This window comes from Hoplias malabaricus, chromosome 5 (assembly GCF_029633855.1).
Source record: "Hoplias malabaricus isolate fHopMal1 chromosome 5, fHopMal1.hap1, whole genome shotgun sequence".
NCBI lineage: Eukaryota > Metazoa > Chordata > Actinopteri > Characiformes > Erythrinidae > Hoplias > Hoplias malabaricus.
Window position 1 is genome coordinate 16,846,881 of NC_089804.1, and position 12,918 is coordinate 16,859,798.

Genomic DNA, 12,918 nt, shown 5'->3' on the forward strand with positions numbered 1-12,918 from the left:
CCAAGGCATTAAGATTTTATCTTAATGCTGATGTCAAATACTCAGCCTTATCTACAGCCCTGCACTGAAAACAAAGCTACGAAGGTCAGTCTGATTAGGAGATGAGAGAGAGAGAGAGAGAGAGAGAGAGAGGGAGAGGGAGAAAAAGAGAAGGAGGGAGGAAGAGAATGAGAGAGAGAGAGAGAGAGAAAGAGAGGGAGGGAGGGAGAGAGAGAGAGAGAGAGGGAGAGAAAGAGAGGGAAGGACAGAAATAGAGGGAGGGAGGGAGAGAGAGGCAGAGAGAGAAAAAGAGAAGGAGGGAGGAGGAGAGAGAGAAAGAGAGGGAGGAAGAGAGAGGGAGGAAGATAGAGAGAGAAAGAGAGGGAGGGAGAGAAAGAGAGAGAAAGAGAGGGAAGGAGAGAGAGAGAGGGAGAGAAAATGAGAAAAAAATTCTAATCTTGTTTTTACCTTCAATTGCAGAGAAGGAGACGTAGAACGAGAGAGGGAGAGAGACAGAGAGAGAGAGAGAGAGAGAGAGAGAGAGAGGGAGGAAGAGAGAGAGAGAAAGAGAGAGAGGAAAAAAGAGACAGAGTATGTACGCATGTATAAAAAAATTCTAATCTTGTTTTCACCTTCATTTGCAGGGAAGGAGAAGTAGAATGAGAGAGAGAGAGAGAGAGAGAGAGAGAGAGAGAGAAAAGCAGGAGATAAATGGTGCACAGATGAATGAGGAATCAGCAAATAGACATGTGCAGACAAGATGAAGATGTTATCATAATGATACTCTGATATGCACACTCCATTCAGCACTATCACAGCACTCTTATGCCGGTGTAAACAGGATGTGTTAGACCTGGGTATCATCTTCAATCCCAGTCACTGAGTCCAGAGTCTACCTTGAATAGCTGGACACAAGTCAAGGGCATCACTCGCACTCACACCTGTGGATAATGTTGGACAGCTAATCCACCTACCAGTGTTTCTTTGGATTGTGGAAGAAAAACAGGAGCACCCAGAGTAAACCCACTCAGGCACAGAGAGAACACACCAAACTCCTCACAGACCTGAGGTGAGGACCAACCCATGGAAATCCTGAGGTACTAGAGCCCTGTGGCCACAGCTCTACAGTGCCGCCCCTTATGTGACCTCACGATTGCAATCAAAACTTCAGACATGTTACAGTAGAATCAGAGGCTGCTGTAGCCAATTGGGTAGAGATTATTAATGAATAGCCTCGACTCCAGAAACAATGTTGGATGAAATTTTGGTCATAGAGTCTACAGTCGCAGAGTTCATCTGGCAACGCAGCTGAAACTGATCTAGCAATACACAGTCAACTCAAACTGTGTCCACTTCTCCTGAGGTCATCCTGTCTGACGTGTTTATAACGAGCTGATTTGCAACAGTGTTTTTCCCGAGACCTGAAGCATTTTTGTCTGATGTTTAAACCTGCTGTGTTTTCAGGAAGTGCTGGAACTTTTTGTACAGGCATGAGATCTGCATAAAACAACAGCAAACACAGTCTCCATAAACCCACCTACCAACATGTGTTTTTGGGCTGTGGGAGAAAACAGGAGTTCCCGGAGGAAACCCCCAAAGACACAGGAACAACACACCAAAACACCAACACTGGAGAGACACAATGTCACTGATTAAATAAATTAGTAAAATATCGTTTCAAAAGTTATTTTCAGGCACTGGGCCCAAGTCATGGTCACAGGTTGCCCAGTGCCTACCCATGATCAGAGTGTGAGGCAAGCGCACACTCTGGGCAGGGCAGTAGTTCATCACAGGGCAACAAACACACACACACACAGACTACAGGTTTACAGTCTTTCTATAATTAGCCATGTGTCCTTTATAACATAATATACCCATGAAGTTTTTTAATCATGATTTTCACAATAACTTAATATAATATGCAACACACACACACACACACACACACACACTCATGGGATGAATTTGTGCAGAATTGGTGGAAGGCTTTTATATTGTAGGAATAATGTTGACAAACACCACATTACACACATTCTAGGAATAGAACAGAACAAAAATGTTCACAATCTGAGAGCCCACTATATACTCCCACACACACACAGAGAGAGAGAGAGAGAGAGAGAGAGAGAAAAGAGAGAGATTGTCAGTTTTCAGAATGTTCATATTTTATGCACGTCCTCAGTACACTAACAACGCTGTGTGGATGTGTGTCAGTTCTGATCAGGCTCTGGAGTTAAGAATAAAACCTGAACATTGTTTTAATAATAACCACCGAATGATGATTTAATATCTCCGAATGATATTTCTCACAATCTCTTCTCTCAAATGCAACAGAATTGTATATGTACACTGATCAGCAATAACAATACAACTATGGAGAGAGATTAGTCTCGAAATACTTTACAAATGTGTAAATGTTAATCCACAAATTAAACACAAGTCACAAATATGTTTCACTGTTTACAAATGAATACTGTGACTCACAGTCTGCAATTTGTTCAAATACAGTTACATTCATAAATACATGTTTTGGTTTTCATAGATATATCACAATTTTTTGCAAAAATAAATACACAATGAAAATTTTGTAAAGTCAAAGTCTCAAATTTAAAATTTACTTGTAAATTGTAGAATCTGCATTTGTGGATCAAGTCACTCACGTGTTTTCCGTGATGTGCATTTGTTCATTTCCTCTCTCGGGTTTTTGGGTTTTGAGACTTTCCTTTCGCATTTCACCCGGTCCAAATACAAATGCAGCCTGATCCACAAATGTGGAGAGCATGTGAACAAGCCACCGCTATATATATTATATATATAATAAAATAATATTTTAATATTATTATTTAATATATTACTATATATATTAACTGTTAAGTGAAATAAAATTTCAGCTCTGTTAACAGAACTCCTGCCACCTTTCAAAGGCCAAGCTAATTTAAATCCTGGACATTCTTGTGCTCTTGTTTGGCTTTAAATTCTCATGTCTTTGGTTTGATAAACAATGAATGAGCAGACGAAACTCTGTTTGCCATTCTAATATCTCTGTGTTTGCAGCAGTTTTTGTATTTAGCTCCATTAGCAATGCCACAGTTGCTGTGGTCAAAGGTAAATGTGTTGGATTCTCTTTTAGAGCCTGTGCATGTGATTTAAATACAAAATAAATGTGCCATGGCCAGAAAAACATACCAAAATAACCTACCCAACCAAAACATACTCAAATGTTTCTAGAATTATTGGGGATGGCCCACCACCACATTGATACTGTTTAGTATAATATTTTGTCCCCTTTCCACCCAGGGTTTGGGGAAAGCATAAACACCAAAAAAACACACTCTTAAGTAATAATAATAATAATTATACAGTAATATTTACTGTATAATTAATTATGCGCTGACATTAATTTGAATAATCTATTTTATCAATAAAACTGAAATAAATTGTTTGCAATTTGTTAAAGTTTGGTAAAACTCATGGATCCAAGATAAAGGAAAGTTTCAGTCTCTTTCTCGCTCTACCTCTCTCTCACACAACCCCCCAAACACCCCATTACATACAGGGATACAGGGACAATAAGGGTCCTCTGTACACAAAAGCCATAGCTACAATAGCTCTTTGTGGTGTCAGTGGAAAGAGGAAGATATGTGGCCAAACGATGATGCCCGTATCTAATCGATTCACCCAGCACAATGCCAGGCCTACACCCTGCCCTCCTGGCCTGACACACACCCTATCACACACACTCACACACAATACACACCCAGCATGACGAGTATTTGGGACAGTAGCCTCCAACAAGACAGCACATCCGCTTAATATGCAGGTGGCTGCTAAACATGCTTAGCGTGACATTTACCAAAAGTTATTAAGCTTCGACCCCTGCTGGACGCTCAAACCAAACTTTCCATAAGATTCTGCCCTCAGCTTCTGGAATGCAGGGTAGCAGCACACATGTCTGACCTCAATATGGTTTGATCTTGATTCTTGCAGTTAAAGCACTATCATCATCACTGAAGCTCGACACACTTGCAGGAGAACACTACCTGGATACTTGAATATGTGAGAAGAATCCATGACATTGAAGCCCCTCATAGATGTGGAAAGGCAGAAACTGCTGCTTGAGGACTGCTCCAGTGAACAACGCCAAAAAAGCTAAGTGCTACAGCACTCTTCTTCAGGCCTGACCAAACACACGAGCTGAGGTGTGTGCTGAGCTCTTGGAAACTGTCCATTTCAAAAGAGGAAACGGATCAAAATTTCATGCCTCCACCTTCGGCCCTCATGCTTCAGCATTAATATTTTAGACAACACTGTGGGGCTGGCAAAAAGGATGACCAGGAAGACATGGTCATGGTTTTTTAATCAGCCACCCATTTCAATTCTTACGTTAATCATCAACTTACTGACTCATTGTGTTTGCTCTTAATAATAACTGACTTAATAAACTTGTGTATTTATTTTTGGGTTCTACCTTCTTGACCGAGATTAACTTGAAATAGATGTAGGTATGACCAGCCTGCTTTTAAAAGGCGTGGGTGCCATACTGGGGACCGATTGTCTGGTTTCAGGTCGCAGCACTAATGTAAACAAATGGGAAAGACGGATCTCATACACAGCTCCGCTCCCTGCGCTGGACAGAGCTTTACAACATCCAGAAGCACAAACCCACCTCCTCACTATGTGATTGGGGTAAAGGGTCAAAGGGTCGCACTAAGTAGTATAATAGGAAGAAACACAGAATTAGCATCATTAGCATTTAATCATAAGTCATTGGCCCTAATGGAAAACTGTGAGCACGTCGAACTCTAATGCTCTTCTGTCTGAATCTGATTACATACAAGCTCCAGTAATCATCTCATTACACTTGTTTTATTTTAGTGTTTAAGATACTACAGACACAAGCCTCATATTCTGATCCTGCCGTCTGTGCTCTTAGAATGGACAGATTCTTGCAGAATAATGTTTTATCGTGACTGTCCGCCTAAATTATTCCTTTGGTTTTGCTTACAACTTTATAAAGCTGTTCTCTTTGTCTGAAAGTGTGCATGATCAGCGCGAGATATTTCCATCTTGTCGCGAAGCCAAGACCAAATCTCAAATGTCTCCCTACACCCTCCGTAGGGCGCACACGGTCAAAAATGTAAGGCTTGTGCACACCCGCAATGTGTAAGTCGAAAATAATTTTGTTGGCTATAAGGTTCAATTTTTCCTGTCGAGCAAACATCTAACTACTGTCTGTATTACTAGTTTAATTGCCTGTGATGTGCACTATGTAGGGAGTATGACGATACTTTGGGAAGCGGCCCGAGCCCCCCTACTGACTGACACAGACATACGGAGCTCTGGTTACAAATGCGACCCGATAAATGGATAAGACATACATACTTGTGTTTCTTTCACTGTGACGTCTAAATGAGGACTAATAGTGTTGATAGAAGCAATAAAATCATTTAAATATCACAGTTTATAGAGTTTTTGAGTAATGTGTAGTTCCTCAGTGTTGAGGCTACTGTGTACTGTGATGACAGCTGCAACCCATGAATACCTGTAAAACAGTTCCAATGTGGAAAATGGCAGTTTGGGAACTGGCCATAAAAGCCATCTCACCACCTAGGAGTTTTGTTTAGCTCCCGTATGAACACACACATCAGGTGAACATGTTACTTCACAAAGAAAGCCATTACTAGATTTGCATTTGAAAGCAGAATTTGATGGTGCTTAAATTCTTTGCAGTTGAGCATCTGAGGTTCGCACACCACAAACATCACCAGACATTCTTGGTGATACTCTACAGGGTCTGAAACACAGCCAGTGCTTTCAGATGTCTCCTTGGGTCAAGTGTCTTATGCGGCTAATGAACGTACCATTTTCTGGCCCTGGTGAACTCCGCAGCTGCTCAAACTCTACTTTTAGCTCATTATCCCATCGTGAGGTGAAGCAACATTCAGGGGGTTGGATGGAGATGTGCAATTAAGATGTTTCTTTACATTTAAGAAGGAATTCTAAGAGAACTGTTTGCACTCAGGTCAGTAAAAAAAAGCCAGTTTTACTGGCAGACTTGCGCACCCAGGCCAAGATATTTCACAAATGAGGCACTGTGCTTTGGATAGTTTCTTTTTTCTTCACTCTTTCCTCATTCCCTTTTTGGTGAGGCCTAGTCTTCATCTAAGTGGTTCATAAGGTCCTAACTTCTACATGTTTTTTTTATTACTTATTTTTTTTTCTTTCTTTCTTTTTTTATGTTTTGTTTTAAATGTACATTTTAAGCAAACTAAAACAAACATCAGTTCTTGCTGTTTATTAGTGGAGGATGTTTTGGAGTAAAAGCTATTGGTATTAACACACCACCACCCCATCAATGTCACTGTATAACTGAGATTACTATTCTAGCCAACACTAAGTGCTGGTACAAAAAGATCACCCACAGCAGTGCTGCTAGAGTTTTTATACCCATTATGTGTCCCTGCTTGAGTGATAAAAATATCCAGCCAACAACATCCAATGATCACTGGTGAAGGCATACAATATGACCAACACTAAATGTCCTTGAAGAACAGGGTGAACAGTGGCCTACAAAGTCTTGCAAAAAAATTTACTATATTCCATTAAAAACTACAAAGTGCACCTGTATGTTCATTGGAGCTGATGAAATGGACAATGAGTGTAGAAACGTGGAGGTTATGGCTGATTGGTGTACATTAAAATAAACAAGAAATGAACAACAAGAAATGTATAACCTCTGAAAAAAAAATATTTCACATTATTGGTGTGAATGTAAGGCTCGGTTTCTTAAAGCAACTAAATCAGATGTCTTCAAATGCAGACCTTTGATCCAGGTTACAGGCCGGGAGTTTACAATGGCCAGCCAGTATGACAGTTTACCTGGCCAGTCAGGTGCATTAGCAGCTGTACAAATACCAACCGGTCATTGTAAGATCACTAATTCATCATGTTTCAGTTCTGGCTTTTTACCCTGATAGATACGTTTCTCCATATAGCACAATGCTACCACAAGCTTCCTCAGAGATCTATGAAGTCGGTAACTGCATACTTTAAAATTGCTACTAATGCAAAGTGGTGGGTCAGCTCTATGCGCTTGGAGGAGAACATTGCAGAATTCTGCAGAGTCAGATAAAAGATACCAGCATTGGCTGAAATGATTCTGGGAATGTGAAAAGGCTGTGGTATTAGCAGGGATCAAAGTGTAATGATGATATTACCAATCAAACATGAATGACTACAGAGCCAAACCAAAATTAGATACCACTGTATAGAGTCCTGATAGAGAATTGGGCTCGGGACCAGGTGTTTGCCTGTTTATACTTGGGTCAAGGGGAATAATGGAACAGCAATGTATCATCCCTTAACATCCACAGCTGAGGTATCTATGAGCAAGTCACCTATCCATTAACTGCTCCCTCCTGGATGCAGTGTTGGCTGTCTGCCACTCTGTGTGTGTGTGTGTGTGTGTGTGTGTTTACACGGCTACAGATGGGTGAAATGCGGAGGCACAAATTCGTGGCACATTGTGCAATGCCAAAAGCATGTTTAAAATAAAACAAAATTAATTCTGGAAAGCTGTCTCAGTGAAGGATTTAACAGCTGGAAATATTCAGCATCACATCTGACTCTCCAGATGGCAAAGAAGCAGAGGTATGCTACTTCTACAGTATGTCTGAAAGCAAGGGGGACACTCTGTAGCATTTAACAGCAGGTGTGTGTGTGTGTGTGTGTGTGTAGGTGTGTGTTCTGGGTTGTGACATTCCTCATGACTGAGATTGCTGTCTGCCAGATGACTTGTCTGTGCATGCAGTGTGTGTTTGTGAGGAATAGAAAGTGACAGTGAAAGAGGGAGAGAAGGAACAGATAGGACATATTACAGCCCTACACAAAAATGGATTGGCTGATAATATCTTATGGTATAGATGACCTGTTGTTGTATTGACAACAAACTACTGACATCTAAGCCATGGCTTCACCAATTCAGGGCCGCGCTGGGGCCGGAGCCTACCCGGAATTAATGGGCGCAAGGCTGGAACACACCCTGGAGGGGGCGCCAGTCCTTCACAGGGCGCCACACACTCCCATATTCACACCTAGGGACACTCACGCAGACACAGGGAGAACACGCCAAACTCCTCACGGACTCGTACCCACAACCTCCAGATCCCTGGAACCATATTATTCATGTTCAATGATTACGTTGTCTTTGTTTAGTGACTAACAGAACCTCTGGTCTCTTCCTCGAGCCCTATTATTTATATATTTATTATTTTTTTATGAATAAGTGAACAGACATATCCCACTAGGGTGTGGTCTCTGGTAATCAATTCACTCCAGCTAGACTAGAACTATGGATGATGCACAGAAACAAACTATGTAAACGCATTAAATTTTTTTAAATTACGTATGTTAAATCTACCCACAAAAACCATCAGCAAGTTAAGTTGTGATATTTTTATGAAGCTCCTGCTTTCACAACATAATTTTTTCATATACGATGAAGCTGTATTACAGGACATGGTCAATTTTCAATCTAGACTTCATTTTTCTTCTAATACTGGGTTTGTAATTATTCATGCTGATTTCGTATCAGTAGCATATTTTAGATGCTGTTAGCTGCCAGTTAGTATAGTTATTATTATTGTGTTACAATAGCAGATGCTGAATTTGCATTCCCAACAGAAAAATCCCACCCAAGCAGTTGGGGTATTAGTAACTGTACCACACACACACACACAGGGCTAACAAAAAATCCTGAGCATTTATCTATCTCAAATTTATCATTGTCTTCACATTTGACCACATAAAACTAAGTGATGCACATAAAAATAAACAAACAACAACAGCAGCTCTAATGGATTTTCAGCCTTCTCCAGCAAATATCAATAAGCTTGCTATTGTACCATCTCATAAAATACAATGAGCATAAGCAAGTTCATCCATTATCGCCCAAACACAGTGATTTACAATTGTACGGAGCCAGCAAGTTTTTTTTTTTTTTAAGAAATTGTACGGGTTCAAGACTGGTGTCCCGTTCTATTTTAAAGGACTAATCACACTTGTAGTTGCTGTAGCATAGCAGCACATATTTGCTGCTATTTGTGTGCTGTCTCAGTTGAGTGGAGGCAAGATAACCATGAGCAAACAGATACCACTAACAGAACAAACACGAATACACACACACAAACAAGCATACAATCAAGCATGCATATGCACACCCACACACCACTAGTTATAGCCTATTCAAAGCCAAGCAGAGACCCAAACAAAATCATAGACATGGCTGCTCTTCCACAATAATCTACACCTCAAAGCACCTTCTGATTATTATATAAGCAAACATTCACATTGTGGGCTGTGATTTGGCAGGTTATATAACATTCTGTAGCACAGAACTGTATCCCTCATTTTTAGGTCATTGGTTGTTTTAATTGGTTGTTATTTTTTTCATCCATCAATGTTCTCACACTACATTACCCAGCATGAATTGCAAAAATAAAGCACATTAAACAACTGCTTGGAATCCCTTTCCAGCAATCAAGACACTCTGACTGTTAGTACAGACGCTAATGTAGAAGTTAATCAATAGAGACATGTTATGTCGCTTCTTAACATTAACACAATGTGTCTGGATTCGTTCTGTATTAGCCACAGAGCAGAAAACTTACAGTCCCAAGAGGCTTTAAGTTCTACAAAATGTCCTCCTACCATTAAGGTACTTTATTAGAAGGGGTATTACCATATGTTTATACCACAAATTCACACTCCTGACTCCTATAACTTCACTGAAGGCAGTAAGCAGATATGTTTGTTTTAACTGAGTGGCCTTTCAACAAAAAGCAGCAGATCAGTATAACCTGATATGCTGCCACATTTGAATGAAGCCTATGTAGCTCCATTTAGTTTTGTTCCTTCACAATATCAGTTCTGAGTACCAGTGTGCAGTATGGTGGAGTTACGGAGGATGGACCTATTTTTAGCATGAACATTTAGCAGGGATTCACCAAGGTCCATGGTCAGTCAAACATATCCAGAACTGATGAAACAATGCAAAATAATTCTACAGAACAGTCCTTTAGACTAAAACAATCATAAAAATAAAATACAATTTAAAAAAAATGCCAATGCGTTTATAAAATACTAAGTGGACTAAAATACTTGAGGACACCCGTGGAGCTACACCCATTTACTCCAACATGCAGTTACACTACAGAGGTGTTTTTTGCATTACTCAGTTACTGTCTCTTTTTGCAATGAGTTCCATGCACCATAAAGCATTTACATTGTGACTTTATTCATATAAATACTGTAAAATTAACTAATGTATTTTGGAATCTGTTAGCTGCCAGTTCAGTTAATGTAGTTAAACCTTCCATTGTGATAAGCTAATATGACCCAAAAAAAGGAAAAAAGACCCAGAATTATTTTTTTTGTACTTTTACAGTATTTCTAAACAATATGTTCAGTAATATTCATTCAGTCCTTTGTTTACATTTACTAATTGGAGTTAGCTTTTTCTCACACCCAGTTATGCCTTTTACAGCAAAGTCTGTCATTTCTTAATGAGGCAAAGCTCAGTTAGACTAGAACAATGGGTGGTACACTCGGTCAGAATATAAAAAAATGCATTAACAGTACACAAGGAGGAAAAAAAGGTAACTTTGATACCCCTTATATAAAATGTTTTACCTAATAGCAGTGTGCATAATACAGAACAAATAGAAGTAGTTTCTAATTCACTTATTTATTCAGACAACACACTGAAACAGTGTTTTCTACAGATAGCTAGAAAAACAAACACACAGATTCTTTATGATGTGCTACTACTTCTGTACTATTTAAGCCAGCACAAAAATAAAGAAGCAGATTTTAGACATCAAAAGAGTCGGGGCTTATCAAACTGTCCCCTTTAAAAGGTACAAGTAGATTATGTGTTAATGTTTTTAAATACAGTGTGTATATATCAAGCTTTTAGGATGAACAAACAAAAAAATTAATTTCTAACAAAATCTTTTAACAAACTGCATGCCAAATTTTTATTGGAAGGTGCACTCTCAAGTACAGTGAGTTTAAGATCAGATCTGTGCCTACAAATGTTTTATAAATCAGGTCCCTAGCACTCGAGTCTGAGCAGCATCTTATCTGCTCCCATAAATGTTCCTCACATGCACATTACATTAGCAAAGCAGCGGCAGATTTATTGAGCAGTGACAGCATTCCAGCCCACCGTCTCTGCCGAATCTTCCCTTTCACTCCCCTTCTCAGCAACTTCGCGATAGCTGCTCACATGTGAGCAGAAATTAAGAGATGAGAGATGAAGAGGAGTGTTGGGGGGGCAGTGTCATGACCGAGCAAGAGTTGTGCAAGCCTTAGATTGTTTGAACAAACAAAGCTGCACTTGTGAAACTTGACGCACAGAAACTCAAACTGTCATGAAGAAAATAAAATTCCAGTAAGTCTGCGTTCATGGGTCCGTGTTTGTCAGAACAAAATGTCATCAAAAGAGGTCTGACCAGGGCATTTCAAAAGTCCCTACGTATATGTCTAAATGGTAAGAGAACATACTATATACACAACTATGTCCAAAATTTGGACATTTTCTGACATTTTAAAGCAGTGTGAATGCAGCACATACACCTTGTTTATGTCAGTAAAAATATTATTTTGCGTTTTTCTACTGTAGCGAATAACTGAATGTATTAGAGGTTTCCTGGATGATTATAACATTAGCTGTAAATGATTAAAAACTATAAGAACATATACACACAAAACATAATCAATTAATTGCCTGGGGGGCAATTTATCCCTTTGACTATATTCCTAACTGTTAGGAGTGAAACATTTTAGATAAACATTGACAATTTAAGGTGGAATGGTGCGGGAAGTATGGAAATCATTTAGCACAATTTCTTTTCAGTACAAAGTGTCTTGTTTGTCGTATAAAATTGCACCAAACAACTAAACCATAAACACCCACTGTCAATCAATCACACTAAATAGTATTTTTACAAAAGCTTAGTTTAAAAAAAAAAAACAAAGACTCAAAATATGATTCCACAAGGAGGGAGAAAGACACTGTAGCATGAGGTTGTGAATTCTCACTAGAAGCGCCATGCTTAGAAGCACACAGCAATCACCCTCCTTTCATGGCTTTTAACTGAATTGCCCTTTTGATAACTTAGGATCCCTACATTTATCTTTTGCAATTATTAATGTTTCACTTCTTGTGCCATCAGCAGGGATTTCTCCTGCATTTTAAAGCTGTAATTCTCTTTTCAGACAGCGGATGTCAAAATGTTTGTTCTTTTTAATCCTTCATTATTCAGACAAGTAATATTAAACACACACCACAGCTGAATGGCGCAGTTCTCCGCAGCTGAAGAGGTAACAGCAGTGACAGAAATACTTTAATGTAGTGGTTCTCAAACTGTTGCATGCCTAGAAAAAAAACACTGAAGGAAGGTGTGGCCGTTCTTCACATCATTACAGCCCTTAAACAAGGTTTAACACAGTCCCGCCCTTCCTTCACATACTGCTACAAGCGCAGAGAGCCACTGTGAGCACCTGCCCCAAGCTCCTGCCGTGCTGTTTTCACCTGTAGCCTATTAAAGCACATAACTGATATTACATTGACCTATTCTCTGTTTATTATTATTGTTTCTTTCATAACATGTATTGGCCATAAATTTTATATGTCCTCAAATTTATTTAGGCCTAGTTATTTATAATCACTCTTTAATTTTTAGTAATTATTTTAGATAATTTCAGATGTGTTAAGCATGAAATTTTAAGTAAATAAAAAGCAACAAAAACATGCAAAAATTCAAGCAAGATTTTGCCTTATGCCCTCAGAACAGAGGTAGAACCAGGGGCACACACAGGTTGTACTTGGAGGTTTTGGTTTGATAATGGGTGGTACTTGGTCTAAAAAGTTTGAGA

The 12,918-nt window shown here is 39.3% G+C and overlaps 1 protein-coding gene across 2 annotated transcripts in view; it reads right to left on the minus strand.

Annotated features, from left to right (window-relative positions):
- Positions 1–12,918, minus strand: part of lrp1ab (low density lipoprotein receptor-related protein 1Ab) — a 197,990-nt gene that overhangs the window by 123,895 nt on the left and 61,177 nt on the right. The window lies entirely within an intron of this gene.